General features: G+C 38.7%; 1 protein-coding gene across 2 annotated transcripts in view; it reads right to left on the bottom strand.

Moving 5' to 3' along the window:
* The window catches only part of LOC133563410 (zinc finger protein 469), a 787,165-nt gene that overhangs the window by 721,872 nt on the left and 46,265 nt on the right, over positions 1–19,028 (bottom strand). The window contains exons 1-2 of one of the 2 annotated variants that reach the window (XR_009809040.1): positions 13,502–13,685; positions 8,252–8,299 (exon numbers count right to left, since the gene is read on the bottom strand). The gene's annotated coding sequence lies outside the window, so the exon portion shown is untranslated. Of the gene's footprint in view, positions 1–8,251; positions 8,300–13,501; positions 13,686–19,028 lie in introns of those variants that run through there. The other variant, XM_061917527.1, reaches the window with a different exon arrangement.

Consider the following 19,028-nt stretch of genomic DNA (forward strand, 5'->3'; position numbering starts at 1 on the left):
CTTTCACTGTTATGCTGATGACACCCAACTTTACTTGCCCCTATATCTGACCAACATGCCGGTTTGTAATCACCTGGAGGCGTGTCTTAATGAAATTAAATAATGGATGTCCAGCAACTTTTTGCGTCTTAACGCTAAGAAAATGAAAATGTTGGTTATCGGTCCTGCTAGACACTGACACTTAATTAACAATTGCCAACCAAACAATTTTTGGGGACCGATGGGGATCCCAAATACACAAACAGGTTCCAACAAGTAAGAAAAGTAGGTTTTGAGATAAGAAAAAAAAGCCTGTAAATAAAATAAAAAAAGTCAAATGTAATCTCCAATCTTCTTTCAAAAAACATTTAGAGGCCTACTGAAACCCACTACTACCGACCACGCAGTCCGATAGTTTATATTTAAATGATGAAATATTAACATTGCAACACACGCCAATACGGCCTTTTTAGTTGACTAAATTACAATTTTAAATTTCCCGCTGAGTTTCTTGTTGAAAACGTCGCGGAATGACGCGTGACGTCACAGACTTTCAGGAAATATTAGCGCTGCACTATTTGCGGCTAAAAGTCGTCTCTTTTTATTGTGCAATTACACAGTATTTTGGACATCTGTGTTGCTGAATCTTTTGCAATTTGTTCAATTAATATTGGAGAAGTCAAAGTAGAAAGATGGAGTTGGGAAGCTTTAGCCTTTAGCCACACAAACACACGGTGATTCCTTGTTTAAAATTCTCGGAGGTGAAGCTTTACTATGGATCAGAGCGGTCAAGCCAACATGGTTTCCAACCACTTGTCAACCGGCAGGTTTCAGTGAGAAAATGGTGGTAAAAACTCGCCTCTTACCGGAGATCTGGGGAGTTTGCGCCGTCCTTTTATCTGCCGTCGACTTCCCTCAGACACTGGCCTCAAGACATCCATGGACACACTCCTTTGACTATCAGGTACTATTTAATCTCACTATACCACTAGCAACACAATAGAAAGATAAGGGATTTCCCAGAATTATCCTAGTACATGTGTCTAAAAACATCTGAATCCGTCCCAATGCAATCGCTTTTATTTTTCTTTTGTGAATTATATTTATATAGCGCTTTTCTCTAGTGACTCAAAGTGCTTTACATAGTGAAACCCAATACCTAAGTTACATTTAAACCAGTGTGGGTGGCACTGGGAGCAGGTGGGTAAAGTGTCTTGCCCAAGGACACAACGGCAGTGACTAGGATGGCGGAAGCGGGAATCGAACCTGCAACCCTCAAGTTGCTGGCACGGCCGCTCTACCAACCGAGCTATCAATATCACCATCCACAAATCTTTCATCCTCGCTCAAATTAATGGGGAAACTGACGTGGGGCGGCATAGCTCGGTTGGTAGAGCGGCCGTGCCAGCAACTTGAGGGTCGCAGGTTCGATTCCCGCTTCCAGCATCCTAGTCACTGCTGTTGTGTCCTTGGGCAAGGCACTTTACCCACCTGCTCCCAGTGCCACCCACACTGGTTTGAATGTAACTTAGATATTGGGTTTCACTATGTAAAGCGCTTTGAGTCATTAGAGAAAAGCGCTATATAAATATAATTCACTTCACGTTTTCTCGGTCCGAATAGCTCTTGCTCCTCACGTCTGGAGGAGCATCACCCTTGTGACGTCATCGTCTGTGACTTCCGTTAAAGGCAGGGCTTTTTTATCAGCACCAAAAGTTGCAAACTTTATCATCGATGTTCTCTACTAAATCCTTTCCGCAAAAATATGGCAATATCGCGAAATGATCAAGTATGACACAAAGAATGGACCTGCTATCCCCGTTTAAATAAGAAAATCTCATTTCAGTAGGCCTTTAGCAATGCTCTATCTTCAGCTAACAAAATAACCAAATGTGAAATAAAGTGTCCTGGTTTAAAAGGACTTGTTTGAGCATCAGCAGTAAAATTAAATTAATTCACCTTTATCAATGGTGTTTTTTAAATCGATAATTATTATAGGACATACGCACGAATATTTTAGCCAGGAACACCAACCTGCCAACTGCTTCATGATGCTGTGTGACAGGCTGCGTTCTGAAAATTACTTAAAAAAAGAAAAGAAAAAAAAAGGCCTTCATTATAGTTGTCACTTTTCCAAAAATAGTAATTGAATTACTCTTTAATAAATGTAATTACTAGGGTAAGTAATTCATGTGTTACTTAAAAATTCAACTTAAAATATCTGGCATAATGCAGTTGCAATTGGTCACATACATATGACAGCAGTCTGTGAGTCTGTGTTTGTATCTTTCAAAAGGCGGCGCCTGTTGCCTAGCGACCTGTGACGTCAGCGAGTCAGATTTTGAGCTGTTTTTATTAGCTTAGCAGGCGAGCAGCAGCAGTTTGTCGGCTCTAACTGCAAATCATTGTATTCCGTTTATATTTACATCTAACACAAATTCCCAACTCATACGGAAACGGGGTTTGTATATGTTTTATACATGAGGAAAAAAACTTGACATGTTTTGATGAAAATGTCCAATAAAAGTGACTTTAGACTTTCTCTCTGTGGAGCTTGTATTCCATCTTACTAAATCAGTTTGAGTAAAAATCTACATATTATGTTATTAATGCACTCAACTGTAAATCTAAACACGGATGTGATGCTCCTACTATCTACAACAGGGGCGCTCACACTTTTTCTGCAGGCGAGCTACTTTTCAATTGACCAAGTCGAGGAGATCTACCTCATTCCTATTTATAATTTATATTTATTTATTTATGAAAGAGACATTTTTGTAAACAAGTTAATGGTGTTTAATGATAATACAAGCATGTTTAACACACACAGATTCCTTTCTTTCATGAAGACAAGAATATAAGTTGGTGTATTACCTGATTCTGATGACTTGCATTGATTGGAATTAGACAGTGGTGCTGATAACGTCCGCATTTTCAAATGGAGGAAAAAAAAAGTCCTCCTTTCTGTCCAATACCACATGAAAGTGGTTGGATTTGGCATCTCATTTGTCCAACTTGCATACTCGTTTTTAAACACTTTGTTATGAGAGTAGCATATGTGTGTGGCCCTTTAATGTCTGGCAGCAGGTGAGTGACCTCAGTGAGTGTGCGGGTGGGCAAGCAAGTGAGAAAGCGGTCGCTGAGGGCGGGGGAGAAATACATTGGCATCAAACTCCGTAGCTTGCTAGCTTGTGCACGCTAGCTTTCTGAGACTCTTATTTTGTTAGCACAGGCAGGATGAAACAGGTCTTTTATGGTGAAGACAGGAACTGTGCAGTCGGTCTTTAGAGTTTTGACAGTAGGTACGGAGTCTCTAGAAATAAAATGTGTTTCTCTGCGTCCGCCCTGTTAGTGATTTTTTTCTTAAATATGAGCTCGCAGCAGCCAGCGTCATCTCACAAGATCCTCGGGTGCCGAGAATGTCAAACAACTGACGAAAGTGAAGTCTTGGTATGATTGATGATTGCTCATTTTTATGTCTATTTTTTAATGCCTGGCTTGAGATCGACTGACACACCCTCCGAGATCGACCAGTCGATCGCGATCGACGTAACGGGCACCCCTGATCTACAAGCAGCAAAGGCGCCAACAGGGTTTGATTCAATGTCGTCGTCTCACGGCGATTGAAGGTAAAATTGTCTTGTCTAGATAACGACTTTCCACGGTTTAGGACCTGGGATTTCTAAAAGGTCCCCCTTTCTCTGGGCAGTTCGGAGAGATATTTTCGAGCTTGTGGCTCAAAAGTAACTGGAGGCCATCACACAATTACCCAAGATACTGAACAGGCCGAGGGTCAAAAACGATAATTGCGCATTTTTAAAAAAATTATCGCTCTTCAAGGAACTTTTAGTTAACGCATAATCGCATTTACTTTGACAGCCCTCCTATATATACAGTACGGGTGTGTGTGTATATATGTATAAATATATCTATGCATATATATATATAAATGAGTGTACATATATACAAAAGCAAAACAGAAATTAAAAAATGTTTGCTAATTTACTATTAAAAAAAAAAAATAGTAGTCAGAACCTTTGCTCAATACTTTCTTGATGCACCTTTGGCAGCAATTACAGCCTCAAGTCTTTTCGAATACGATGCCACAAGCTTGGCATTCCTATCTTTGGACAGTTCTGCCCATTCCTCTTTACATCACCTCTTAAGCTCCATCAGGTTAGATGGGAAGGGTTGGTTTTCAACCAGGATGTCTCTGTACATTGCTGCATTCATCTTAGTCTAGTCAAGGAGGTGACCAAGAATCCAATGGTCACGCTGTCAAGAACTGCAGCATTCCTCTGTGGAGAGGAGAATCTTACAGAAGGACGATTACTCTGCAACAATCCACTAATCAGGCCTGTATGGTATAGTGACCGGACAGAAACCATTTCTTCATTAAAAAAAAAAAGAAAAAAGTGTGCCAAGACGCACCTGAAAGACTCTCAGACCATGAGAAAATAGGTTACAGTGGTCAAAAAGTATTTAGTCAGTCAGCGATTGTGCAAGTTCTCCCACTTAAAATGATGACAGAAGTCTGTAATTTTCAACATAGGTACACTTCAACTGTGAGAGGCAGGATGTGAAAAAAAAAATCAGGAATTCACATTTTAGGAATTTTAAAGAATTCATTTGTAAATTATGGTGGACAAAAAGGTATTTGGTCAACCATTTAAAGTACTCACCTGTCATCATTTTAAGTGGGAGAACTTGCTCAATCGGTGGCTGACTAAATATTTTTTTGCCCCACTGCATCTGGTCTGATGAGACAAAGATTGAAGTCTTTGGCGTGAATGCCGGCTGTCATTTTTGGAGGAAACCAGGCACCACTCAGGCCAATAACATAATTACACTGAAGAATGGTGGCGGCAGCATCACACTATGGGGATGTTTGTTTGTTTTTAGCGACAGGGACTAGGAGTCTGGTCAGGATAGAGGGAAATATGAATGCAGCAATGTACAGAGACATCCACGATGAAACCAAAACTTCCCATCCAATGTTAGGGAAGTGTTGCGAAGAGGAATTGGCAAAGAGGAATGGGCCTAACTGCCTAAAGATTGGTGTCCCAAGCGTGTGGCGTCGTATTCAAAAATACTTGAGGCTGTTATTGCTGCATCAACAAAGTATTGTATATTGTACATACAAATACACATATACACTGTTATTCATACATAGGTACCTACGCTCACACATACATACACATATACAGTACATAACTACAAACTCAAAGTTCGTACATCCACATGCACATTTATGGTACAAACATACATATACACATACATGTTTTTTTTAATAAATGTGTAACTTTTTTTTTACTTCTCCACATTTTCATTATGGGCTATTCTCCATAGAATTTTGAGGACAAAAATGAATTTATTCCATTTTGGCATGAGGCTGTGACATAACAAAATGTGGAAAAAAAATGTAATTGCTGTGAATACTTTCGGGATGAATTGTATGCTGACAGGAAAATAGCAAGTTACTCTCACAAACTCTAAGGCAATATGAGGCGTCCACAGAAGTATAAAATCCGCACAAACCAGTTCCACATCAGCACACAGTAGCAATGAATGAATGGATGTCAGTCTCCTGAAAGTAGCTGCCCCCAGCATCCATCATACAGCTCATAAATCATCAGTACTGACCCATTGAGTGTGAAACTTCTCTCAACATAGTCACGAGAAAAAAAAAGGTCCGCTTCTGTCCTAATTTGTATTGTGTTGATCTCACTCTATTTTATCTACAGCTCCTATTTTGTTCACATGATGACATAAAAACATTTAAGAAAATCTAATAAATCTACTTGAAATTATAAATAGAAGAAATATATTGTTCAAAAATAACAAAAATGACATAAAAGTGCACAATTCAGCAGCTCATTATTACCACACCACTGCCCCCTTGTGGTAAGGCATGGCAGCACCCTTGTGTAAGAATTTTCAGCATTCTCCAGACTGCTCCCATAAAGAGTTATTTCCAAGAAGATGTCAGCTGATATGCCTCAACATAAGTGTCTCTGACTTTTTTGCAGGATGAATAAAACTGATTTTAGTAAGGCTTTCACTCATCCAGGTTACAATAATATATTGTTAAAAAAAAAAAAAATTAACAAAGAAGCAGGTATCAGAACTAACTCCAAAGACATAAGTGTGTGTTTTAAGATACATTGAGTAGTGTGCATAATTGTATCTCTTTTAAATAATAAAAAATTTAATAAAAACATGAATTCCAGGTGCTGCTGAAATATTTAGAAATAACATATTTGGAGACAAATAATATATTTACATATTACGTCGTGTTTACTTTTGAATGTTATTACCCCTTACCTGAGGTTGGTAATAGCATACAAACCCCGTTTCCATATGAGTTGGGAAATTGTGTTAGATGTAAATATAAACAGAATACAATGATTTGCAAATCATTTTCAACCCATATTCAGTTGAATATGCTACAAAGACAACATATTTGATGTTCAAACTGATAAACATGTTTTTGTTTGCAAATAATCATTAACTTGAGAATTTGATGCCAGCAACACGTGACAAAGAAGTTGGGAAAGGTGGTGATAAATACTGATAAAGTTGAGGAATGCTCATCACACACTTATTTGGAACATCCCGCAGGTGTGCAGGCTGATTGGGGAACAGGTGGGTGCCATGATTGGGTATAAAAACAGTTTCCCAAAAAAAGCTCAGTCTTTCACAAGAAAGGACGGGGCGAGGTACGCACCTTTGTCCACAACTGCGTGAGCAAATAGTCAAACAGTTTAAGAACAACATTTCTCAAAGGGCAATTGCAAGAAATTTAGGGATTTCAACATCTACGGTCCATAATATCATCAAAATGTGACAAAGAAGTTGGGAAAGGTGGCAATAAAAACTGATAGTTGAGGAATGCTCATCACACACTTATTTGGAACATCCCACAGGTGGGTGCCATGATTGGGTATAAAAGCAGCTTCCATGAAATGCTAAGTAATTCACAAACAAGGATGGTGCGAGGGTCACCACTTTGTAAGCAAACTCTCGAAAAGCTTTAGAACAACATTTCTCAACGAGCTATTGCAAGGAATTTAGGGATTTTACCATCTACTGTCCGTAAAATCATCAAAAGGTTCAGAGTATCTGGAGAAATCACTGCACGTAAACAATGATATTACGGACCTTTGAGCCCTCAGGTGGTACTGCATCAAAAACCGACATCCGTGCGGAAAGGATATCACCACATGGGCTCAGGAACACTTCATAAAACCAGTGTCAGTAACTACAGTTGGTCGCTACATCTGTAAGTGCAAGTTAAAACTCTACTATTCAAAGCAAAACCTATTTATCAACAATACCCAGAAACATCGCCGGTTTCGCTGGGCCCGAGATCATCTATAATGGACCGATGTAAAGTGGAAAAGTGATCTGCGGTCTGACAAGTCCACATTTCAAATTATATTTGGAAACTGTGGACGTGGGGTCTTCTGGAACAAAGAGGAAAGAACCATCCGGATTTTTATAGGCGCAAAGTTCAAAAGCCAGCATCTGTGATGGTATGGGGGTGTATTAGTGCCCAAGGCATGGGTAACTTACACATCTGTGAAGGCACCATTAATGCTGAATGGTCCATACAGGTTTTGGAGCAACATATGTTGTCATCCAAGCAACGTTATCATGGACGCCCCTGCTTATTTCAGCAAGACAATGCCAAGCCACGTGTTACAACAGCGTGGCTTTGTAGTAAAAGAGTGCAGGTACTTTGCTGGCCCGCCTACAGTCTAGACCTTTCTCCCATCGAAAATGCGTGGCGCATTAAAAAGTGTAAAATACGACAGCAGAGACCCCGGACTGTTGAACAACTGAAGCTCTACATAAAACAAGAATGGGAAAGAATTCCACTTTTGAAGCTTCAACAATTAGTTTCCTTAGTTCCCAAACGTTTATTGAGTGTTGTTAAAAGAAAAGGTGACGCAAGACAGTGGTGAACATGCCCTTTCCCAACTACTTTGGCACGTGTTGCAGCCATGAAATTCTAAGTTAATTATTAATTGCAAAAAAAGTTTATGAGTTGGAACATCAAATACCTTATCTTTGTAGCGCATTCAACTGAATATGGGTTGAAAATGATTTGCAAATCACAGTATTCCGTTTATATTTACATCTAACACAATTTCCCAACTTATATGGGAACGGGGTTTGTACATTGATTTTAGTTGAGTACATAGACATGCAGGTGTACATACAAATCAAAAGCAAACATTATTACATGCATTAAAATGGCTGTACTTACCCTTCTAGTTGTGCATGGAGCTGTTCTTTGCGGCACGGTATCACACTCCTATCACAGATAAGAAAAATATTTTGCATATTACACAAACACAAAAGGGAAAAAAATACACATCAACTTATTCCATGTAACATTAACTCATCAGAGCCTAGACCCACTTTTTAGGTCAAGTGGAACACATTTAGATCTGTAATGCGGCATTCATGGTAAATGCAAGCTTTCTTGAAATATTGTAACAAACGCACCCACACACACCAGGTGTCGCTGCCACCAGGCTATTTAAAGAGTCACAGGTGACCCCGAAAGGGATAAACGTTAGAAAATGGATGAATGGAAGGTAGGACCTGATATTCAGCTGGGAATAAATAAAAGAAAAATGTACTCTATGTCCTTCAGCCCCAACACAAGGCTTCTTTTTAATACAATACACATTAATCAAATAAATAACAAGGCATTCTATGCTGGCCAAACATAACCAGAAGTCATGATCATAATTAAAGATATAATGTATTTTTTATTTAATTTCCCTAAATATTAGAGATGTCCGTGTGGAGAAGCGGCGCCCACGGGCAGACGGCGGGGCAAGACTTGCTGTAGCCCTGCTCAAGATGGGGGCAAGGAGGCGGAGAATGCGGCGGAACGGAGAGGTGGGGCGTGCCGGGAGCAAAGCCGCTGCATTCCAGATCAGGTGCGCGGCTCACACACCAGTAATCAAGCTACATATCTCCTTGCAGTATATAAAAGGGGAGAAGGAGGAAAGAAAAAAGAAAGGAGGTGGAGTGTCCGCAGCAGATTCAGCGCAGAAGCGATCAAAGAGTGACAGAGAACAGCACACGAGAGACGACGCGGCCGGCTGAAAGAGCGACCGAGGAGAGGAGCTGAAAGAGCGATCCGAGCTGCCGAAAAAACTTTTTTGAAAAATTAAGAGTCAAACCCGTGCTGAAAAGCGATGTCCTTTCCTGGGTGGTCCACGCAACCCACACGACGAAAGCAAGCGACTGTCACAGTCCGATAATGGCTTTTTTGCCGATATCCCATATTGTCCAACTCTTAAATACCGATTCTGATATCAACCGATACATACAGTCGTGGAATTAACACATTATGCCTATTTTTGTTGTGATGGATGTATTAAACAAAGTAACAAGGTTTTCCAAAATAAATCAACTTAAGTTATGGAAAAAAAATGCCAACATGGCACTGCCATATTTATTATTGAAGTCACAAAGTGCATTATTTTTTTAAACATGCCTCAAAACAGCAGCTTGGAATTTGGGACATGCTCTCCTTGAGAGAGCATGAGGAAGTTGAGATGGGGGATAGCAGGGGGTGTATATTGTAGCGTCCCGGAAGAGTTAGTGCTGCAAGGGGGTCTAGGTATTTGTTCTGTTGTGTTTGTTTTCTTACGGTGTGGATGTTCTCCCAAAATGTGTTTGTCATTCTTGTTTGGTGTGGGTTCACAGTGTGGCGCATATTTGTAACAGTGTTAAAGTTGTTTCTACAGCCACCCTCAGTGTGACCTGTATGGCTGTTGACCAAGTATGCTTTGCCTCATGTTGAGCGTGACATTTATTCTTCCTGTGATTGGATACTCACTGTGACAGTTAGCGGATTAATTTGAGAACACAGTTGATAGACAGTTGCGATAGTCAATCAGATTACAGTCGTTGACAGTAGCCTATCCTAGTAGCCCGATGTTGACGACACTATTTGGATACTCACTTGTCATTCCAAAGTGATTATCCATTCACAAGTTTCAATTAAGCAGGAAGCAGCAAGTGTTGCACTGTAGCCAGACTGGGATAGCAGAGAAGGAGAACAAAAGGTTGATTAGGCAAATATATATATATATATATATCTATTTTCAAGAAGGATATTTATAGAGAAACTCCATCTTGTGAGACAATGTTTGCCAACTCCGGAAGCTAGCTCAGCTGTTCTGGCGATGAAACAGAAATTTCCACTCGAATCAGTCGACGACAAGTGGTACCACTGGCTTATACGCCGTCGAATAGTAAGTTCAAATACTGTATTTTATATTTTGAGTTTTAATATGTTTTTTGCAATTTTAATTTTGACAGTACCACAAGATAAGTTTTAATTGCTGATGCGTTTTAATTGATTTTTTAAATGCGCCACAAAAAAAAACCTTTGGACACCGTTGAGGTGTTTCAATGCCCAGTAGGGTGTCGATGTGTTTATGTATGGTATTTCTCCAGCAATGGTCATTTGGTGACAATTTATGCTATTTTGAGAGGTAAGCATTGAAGTCTGATACCACTGAAGGTCTAGGTGGGGAACGCACGGCCCGTCACTGCGTCGTAGTCATGTTTTCGGGGCCGGGTGACAGCCATAGCAATGACACTTGGAGTATATTCTGGTAAGTACTGTAACCTACAGTAGAACACACTCAAGGCTACTATATTGAAACAAATGTAAAATTGACCATTATGGTCTTTGATGTCTAGAGGGCTCTAATACGGTTTATAGCAACATATAAAAAGTCAAAACGTTTTAATGCTCAAACTCTGAAAATGTTTGATTTATTAAAGATAAGAATCCATCCATCCATTTCCCACCGCTTGTTCCTCTTGGGGCCGCGGGGGTGGCTGGAACCTATCCCAGCTGTATTTGGGCAGGGTACACCCTGGAGAAGTCACTAACTTATTGCAGGTCAAACAGCTTCCAGTGTGAACATGCACCTATCCCAAGGTGCATGTTTTTGGAAGTGGGGGGGAAGCAGGAATATCTGGAAAGAACTTATCGTGGTGGAGAACATGCAAACTCAACACAGAAAGACCCCGAGCCCAGGAATAGAACCCAGGACCTTCAAATTGCGAGGCATAACCACTAACCTCTGTTCTACCTAAGATTCAGGATAATACATTAAAATATATATATTTTACAGAGCTCCCAGGAGAGAAAATTAAATCAATAACATTCAAGGGACAAACTGGCCACCATTGTCATATTTCTCTGATTATTCTACTTATTCAGAAAAACAACATTACAGCTGTCTTAAAGATTGCTAAAAAAAATGGCGCCAGTACAAGTCAATCAATCAATCAATGTTTACTTATATAGCCCTAAATCACTAGTGTCTCAAAGGGCTGCACAAACCACCACGACATCCTCGGTAGGCCCACATAAGGGCAAGGAAAACTCACACCCAGTGGGACATCGGTGACAATAATGACCCAGTGGGACGTCGGTGACAATGATGACTATGAGAACCTTGGAGAGGAGGAAAGCAATGGATGTCGAGCGGGTCTAACATGATACTGTGAAAGTTCAATCCACAATGGATCCAACACAGTCGCGAGAGTCCAGTCCAAAGCGGATCCAACACAGCAGCGAGAGTCCTGTTCACAGCGGAGCCAGCAGGAAACCATCCCAAGCGGAGGCGGATCAGCAGCGCAGAGATGTCCCCAGCCGATACACAGGCAAGCAGTACATGGCCACCGGATCGGACCGGACCCCCTCCACACGGGAGAGTGGGACATAGAAGAAAAAGAAAAGAAACGGCAGATCAACTGGTCTAAAAAGGGAGTCTATTTAAAGGCTAGAGTATACGGATGAGTTTTAAGGTGAGACTTAAATGCTTCTACTGAGGTGGCATCTCGAACTGTTACCGGGAGGGCATTCCAGAGTAGTTACACAAAGTGTTACACTAAGTTCCTTGCAAGCTAACACTTCCACTGTACTTTTCAGTAGAGGAGATAGAGAAATTGTGTATTACAGTGAAGCAGTCCTGAATAATTATTTTTGACTTGGGGGCCAAATTTAGAGAAAAAAAAAAAAAGTGTCTCGGGGCCGGTGTATCTATTTTTAGGAACACTTATACAAAACCTCACAATAATGACAGACCCTCTTAAACGGAAAGGAATTTTACAGATTTTTTTTTTACTGAATGAGACACCCAGAAAGTACATGAAAATAAAGAATATGGGATTTAGTGAAGTGAATTATATTTATATAGCACTTTTTCTCTAGTGTCTCAAAGCGCTTTACATAGTGAAACCCGATATCGAAGTTACATTTAATCCAGTGTGGGGGGCTCTGGGAGCAGGTGGGTAAAGTGTCTTGCCCAAGGACACAACGGCAGTGACTAGGATGGCGGAAGCGGGGATCGAACCTGCAACTCTCATGTTGCTGGTACGGCCACTCTACCAACAGAGCTATACCGCCCAATATTATTTACAATATTAACTACGAACGATAAAACACTGAATATCGACATATTTTACAACTAGCAAAACGCAATACAATAAAACAAACAGAGTGAAATATGAACACTAAGGGTAAAAATATAACCCAACTACAATCTGATATATCACTAAGCTTTAGAACTTTGTTGTACAATTTTTTTCCGCGTCTGTCCCTGACACCCGCATTTCAGGCTGGCCGCTCTGGAAATACTCTGTGGAAACAAAGTACGTCCACACTGCTTGGTGCCTGGTCTAAGCTGCTGTGACTTAGACTACCATAGTAACTAGTAGGGGTGTGGGAAAAAACTCGATTCGAATACGAATCTAGTACGTTGTGCGATTCAGAAACGATTCTCATTTTTTTTAAATGAGAATTTTTTTTTTAATCAATCCAACAAACCACTACACAGCAACACCATAACAATGCAATCCAATTCCAAAACCAAACCTGACCCGCAACTCTCAGAACTGCAATAAACAGAGCAATTGAGAGGAGACACAAACACGACACAGAACAAACCAAAAGTAGTGAAACAAAAATTATCATCAACAACAGTATCAATACTAGTCATCATTTCAGCATAGCAGTGATTAAAAATCCCTCATTGACATTATCATTAGACATTTATGAAAATAATAAAAAAGAACAATAGTGTCACAGTGGCTTACACTTGCATCGCATCTCATAAGCTTGACAACACACTGTGTCCAATGTTCTCACAAAGATAAAATAAGTCATATTTTTGGTTTGTTTAATAGTTAAAAACAAATGTACATTATTGCAATCAGTTGATAAAACATTGTTCTTTATAATCATAAAAGTTTTGAAAAATATATATATACTACTCTGCTAGCATTTCAGCAGACTGGGGTAGATCCTGCTGAAATCCTATGTATTGAATAAATACAAAATCGTTTTGAATCGAAAAAAATTGATATATTATCGAATCACGACCCCAAGAATCGATATGGAATCGAACCGTGGGACACCCAAAGATTCGCAGCCCTAGTAACTAGTACATCATGCAAAAGCACAGATTCCAACCTGTCAGGAAGTATTGGTGACGAACCACAGGATGCAGAGATGGCAGGCTTGGTGCGGGAAAACATGATTGTAATATCCCAAAAAAATGCAAGAAAATCCCGAACCAGTAACCAGGAAACAGGCAAACTTGAGACAGAAACAGAAAGAACTGGAGACAGCAAACTGCTCACACTCCACAGTATAAAGCTAGTAATAGTCCAGCACTGGCTGGAGGGAGAGGCAGGTATAAATAGGAGCCTGATTGGCAATTGCCACCAGGTGTGCCAGACTGCTAATCAGGTACAGTTGAGGGAAACAAGCACTCAGGGAGACATGCAGGAAAAGGAACCATAAAATAAAAGGGCTGACAGGAAATAAAATAAACCCAGAGAAAAACCCGAAACATAACCAAACTGTCAGTGAGAATCCTGACACAACCATTGAAATACTTTGTAAAGTTCAATTTGAAAACATCATTGCACATCATAATGGCAGCTACAGTTTTCATCTTAAAGATCTAATCCAGGGGTCACCAACGCGGTGCCCGCGGGCACCAGGTAGCCCGTAAGGACCAGATGAGTCGCCCGCTGGCCTGTTCTAAAAATAGCTCAAATAGCAGCACTTACCAGTGAGCTGCCTCTATTTTTTAAAATGTTATTTATTTACTAGCAAGCTGATCTCGCTTTGCTCGATATGTTTAATTGTAAGAGAGACAAAACTCAAATAGAATTTGAAAATCCAAGAAAATATCTTAAAGACTTGGTCTTCACTTGTTTAAATAAATTCATTTATTTTTTTACTTTGCTTCTTATAACTTTCAGAAAGACCATTTTAGAGAAAAAATACAACTTTAAAAATGATTTTAGGATTTTTAAACACATATACCTTTTTACCTTTTAAATTCCTTCCTCTTCTTTCCTGACAATTTAAATCAATGTTCAAGTAAATTAATTTTTTTATTGTAAAGAATAATAAATACATTTTAATTTAATTCTTCATTTTAGCTTCTGTTTTTTCGACGAAGAATATTCGTGAAATATTTCTTATTATGATTAAAATTAAAAAAAAATATTCTGGCAAATCTAGAAAATCTGTAGAATCAAATTTAAATCTTATTTCAAAGTCTTTTGAATTTCTTTTAAAAATGTTGTTCTGGAAATTCCAGAAGAAATATTGATTTGTCTTTGTTAGAAAAATAGTTTGGTCCAATTTGTTATATATTCTAACAAAGTGCAGAGTGTGTTTTAATCTATTTAAAACATGTCATAAAAATTCTAAAATTAATCTTAATCAGGAAAAATTCCTAATGATGTTTTATAAAAAAAAGATTTAAATTTAAAAAAAAAAATTTGAATTAGCTTGTTTTTGTTTTCTGTTTTTCTCTTCTTTTTTTCGGTTGAATTTTGAATTTTAAAGAGTCGAAATTAAAGATACACTATGTTTAAAAATTACATTTCCTTTTTTTTCCTGTTTTCTCCTCTTTTAAACCATTCAATTAAGTGGGTTTTTTTCATCATTTATCCTCTACAAAAAACATTCCCTAAAAGGAAAAAAATGTACGACGGAATGACAGACAGAAATACCCATTTTTTGATATATATATATTTATTTATTAAAGGTAAATTGAGCACATTAGTTATTTCTAGCAATTTATTTAAGTGTGTATCGAATTGGTAGCCCTTCACATTAATCAATACCCAAGAAGTAGCTCTTGGTTTCAAAAAGGTTGGCCTGCTGGCCTGTTCTAAAAATAGCTCAAATAGCAGCACTTACCAGTGAGCTGCCTCTATTTTTTTAAATTGCATTTATTTACTAGCAAGCTGGTCTCGCTTTGCTCGACATTTTTAATTCTAAGAGAGACAAAACTCGTATAGAATTTAAAAATCCAAGAAAATATTTTAAACACTTAGTCTTCATTTGTTTAAATAAATTCATTTTTTTTTTTTACTTTGCTTCTTGTAACTTTCAGAAAGACAATTTTAGAGAAAAAATACAACCTTAAAAATTATTTTAGGATTTTCAAACACATATACCTTTTTACCTTTTAAATTAATTCCTCTTCTTTTCTGACAATTTAAATCAATGTTCAAGTGGGTGTGAGTTTTCCTTGCCCTTTTGTGGGTTCTTCCGAGGATGTCATAGTCGTAATGGTTTGTGCAGTCCTTTGAGACATTTGTGATGTAGGGCTATATAATATACATTGATTGATTGATTGATTGATTGAACTATTTTTATTTTTTATTGTAAAGAATAATAAATACATTTTAATTTAATTCTTCATTTTAGTTTCTGTTTTTTCGACGAAGAATATTTGTGAAATATTTCTTCAAACTTATGATTAAAATTAAAAAAAAATATTCTGGCAAATCTAGAATTAAATTTAAATTGTATTTCAAAGTCTTTTGAATTTGTCTTTGTTAGAAATATAGCTTGGTCCAATTTGTTATATATTCTAACAAAGTGCAGATTGGATTTTAACCTATTTAAAAGATGTCATCAAAATTCTAAAATTATTCTTAATCAGAAAAAATTACTAATGATGTTCCATAAATTCTTTTTTAAATGTTTTCAAAAAGATTCAAATTAGCTAGTTTTTCTCTTTTTTTTTTCCGGTTGAATTTTGAATTTTAAAGAGTCGAAATTGAAGATAAACTATGTTTCAAAATTCAATTATCGTTTTTTTCCTGTTTTCTCCTCTTTTAAACCGTTCTTTGTTGTTTTTTTCATCATTTATTCTCTACAAAAAACCTTCCGTAAAAGGAAAAAAATGTACGACGGAATGACAAACAGAAATACCCATTTTTTATATACATAGATTTATTTAATAAAGGTAAATTGAGCAAATTGGCTATTTCTGGCAATGTATTTAAGTGTGTATCAAACTGGTAGCCCTTCACATTAATCAGTACCCAAGAAGTAGCTCTTGGTTTCAAAAAGGTCGGTGACCCCTGATCCAAACAAATTATTTGGGAATGTCCGGCAGGCCAGATTGAAAAGATTAAAGGGGAACATTATCACCAGACCTATGTAAGCGTCAATATATACCTTGATGGTGCAGAAAAAAGACCATATATTTTTTTAACCGATTTCCGAACTCTAAATGGGTGAATTTTGGCGAATTAAACGCCTTTCTGTTAATCGCGCTGGAGGCGACACACCCACCATTTTCATTTTCAACACATTACAAACACCGGGTCTCAGCTCTGTTATTTTCCGTTTTTTGGACTATTTTTTGGAACCTTGGAGACATCATGCCTCGTCGGTGTGTTGTCGGAGGGTGTAACAACACTAACAGGGAGGGATTCAAGTTGCACCACTGGCCCGAAGATCCGAAAGTGTCTGCCGCCAGACCCCCATTGAATGTGCCAGAGTGTCTCCACATTTGACCGGCGATGCTAAGGCAGACATGGCACAGAGATGTATGGATAACCTGCAAATGCATTTGCAACGATAGTCAACGAAATCACAAAGGTGACTTTTGTTGATGTTGACTGCCAGCTAATCGATGCTAACATGCAACGCTAATCGATGCTAACATGCTATTTACCGGCGGTGCTAAAGCAGACATGGCACAGAGATGTATGGATAACCTGTAGATGCATTTGCAACTATATTACGTTTCCTTCCACCCACATTTAATGCGTAAAAAAACACTTATCAATCGACGGATTTAAGTTGCTCCAGTGTCAAAAGATGCGAGAGTCCTGATCGTTTGGTCCGCACATTTTACCGGCGATGCTAACACAGCTATTCGGCCATGCTATGGCTATTAATAGCGTCAATAGCTTTTCACTCAACAGCTTCAGTTTCTTCTTCAATATTTTCACACTCCAACCATCTGTTTCAATACATGCGTAATCTGTTGAAAGTCGCTGAAATCCGAGTTTGAATCCGAGCTAATGTCACTATATCATGCTGTGGTATTCCCATTGTTTGTTTACATTGGCAGCACTGTGTGACGTCACAGGGAAATGGCCAGTGTCTTCGCAGAGAGCCGAAAATAAGGCACTTTAAAGCTTTATTTAGGGATATTCCGAGACTGGTAAAATTTTGAAAAAAAATTCAAAAAATACAACAAGCCACTGGGAACTGATTTTTATTGTTTTTAACCCTTTTGAAATTGTCATAATGTTCCCCTTTGAAGGGCATCTGGTCCCCGGGCCTTAATTTGCCCAGGTCTGAAGTGAATGGTGAGGTAAATAGCAAAGGTAACCTCACTGGAGTTTGATGAGAAAAAACACAGGATGACCCTGGGTTTTTAGATGAAAATCAGGTGTTAAGCATGCATGTCGTTTTACTTAAAAGGAAATGTGTACAGTTGTTTAGTCGTCAAGTCGAGTACAGGCATGTCAGAATAGCACAGACATTTCCACCAGCTGACAAGTTGTGCATGACCATATCACCTTTTCTAAGAGACTATCACCACCTTTCACTTTTCTGGCATGTTCAGATTTGTTTGCTATGAGAGGAAATCCCTCTATGGCAGGGGTAGGGAACCTATGGCTCTAGAGCCAGATGTGGCTCTTTTGATGACTGCATCTGGCTCTCAGATAAATCTGAGCTGACATTGCTTAACACGGTAAGTAATGAATAATTCCGCTTGTAATCACAGTGTTAAAAGTAAGGTTCAAAATATAAAACATTCTCGTGCATTTTAATCCATCCATCCGTTTTCTACCGCACCTGTTCAAGAAGTTGCGTTAATGGTAAAAAGTTATTTATTTATTATTGATTAGTGTGGGGCTTGCCCTCCTGGGGTTTCTTCAGACCACCAAGCACCGACATGAGAGCCTGTTTCAGGGTTAAAATATTGTTTTATTTTTCAATAAGTCTCCCAGTTGCTTTCCAGCAATTGTCTTTTTCTCTTTCGTTCTCGCTCGCACTCTGGCTCCAGCCCCAACCCCGTCTCTCCTCCTGGCTGCTGCTTATAACATAGCGACAGGTGATTAGATAACAAGGCCCAGGTGGGCCATCTACGCACCTGTCGCTGATTTCGAGGCCGGTCCTGGCACACCCCGCTTCGCTGCAGGCCCGCAGGCCACACCCCCTCCACAGTTAGCTTCAGAATAACAATGTTATTAAAGAGAATAACAGACTTATTATACTCTATAAATGTTGGTTTTACTTAAAAATGTACGTGATTAGTTGTGTTCAGTGTAAAAAAAAATATTATATGGCTCTTACGGAAATACCTTTTAAAATATTTGGCTTCTTGGCTCTCTCAGCCAAAAAGGTTACCGACCCCAGATTGAAAAATAACATTACCCCACAGGATAACATGGTGCACAACGTTGGTAGAAGACAACATATAACATATGGAAGACATTGTGGGCAATTACTGTACAGTAGTTGAGACACTTAAGAAGGCTCTCTAATATGTACACAGAAAAACCACAAAATGCTTCGAGGGCTCCAAGAACTTCAGCAAAAAGAAATATGCCACACGATCTCATCTCGTGCGGTAGAAATTATTTTCAAAAACGTAAGGAAATATCCCCGAATCACACAAAAGAGCTATTCGGACCACAGCCATCAAGAAAACCTTTGG

Source organism: Nerophis ophidion, linkage group LG12, assembly GCF_033978795.1.
Source record: "Nerophis ophidion isolate RoL-2023_Sa linkage group LG12, RoL_Noph_v1.0, whole genome shotgun sequence".
In the NCBI taxonomy this organism is placed as follows: Eukaryota; Metazoa; Chordata; class Actinopteri; order Syngnathiformes; family Syngnathidae; genus Nerophis; species Nerophis ophidion.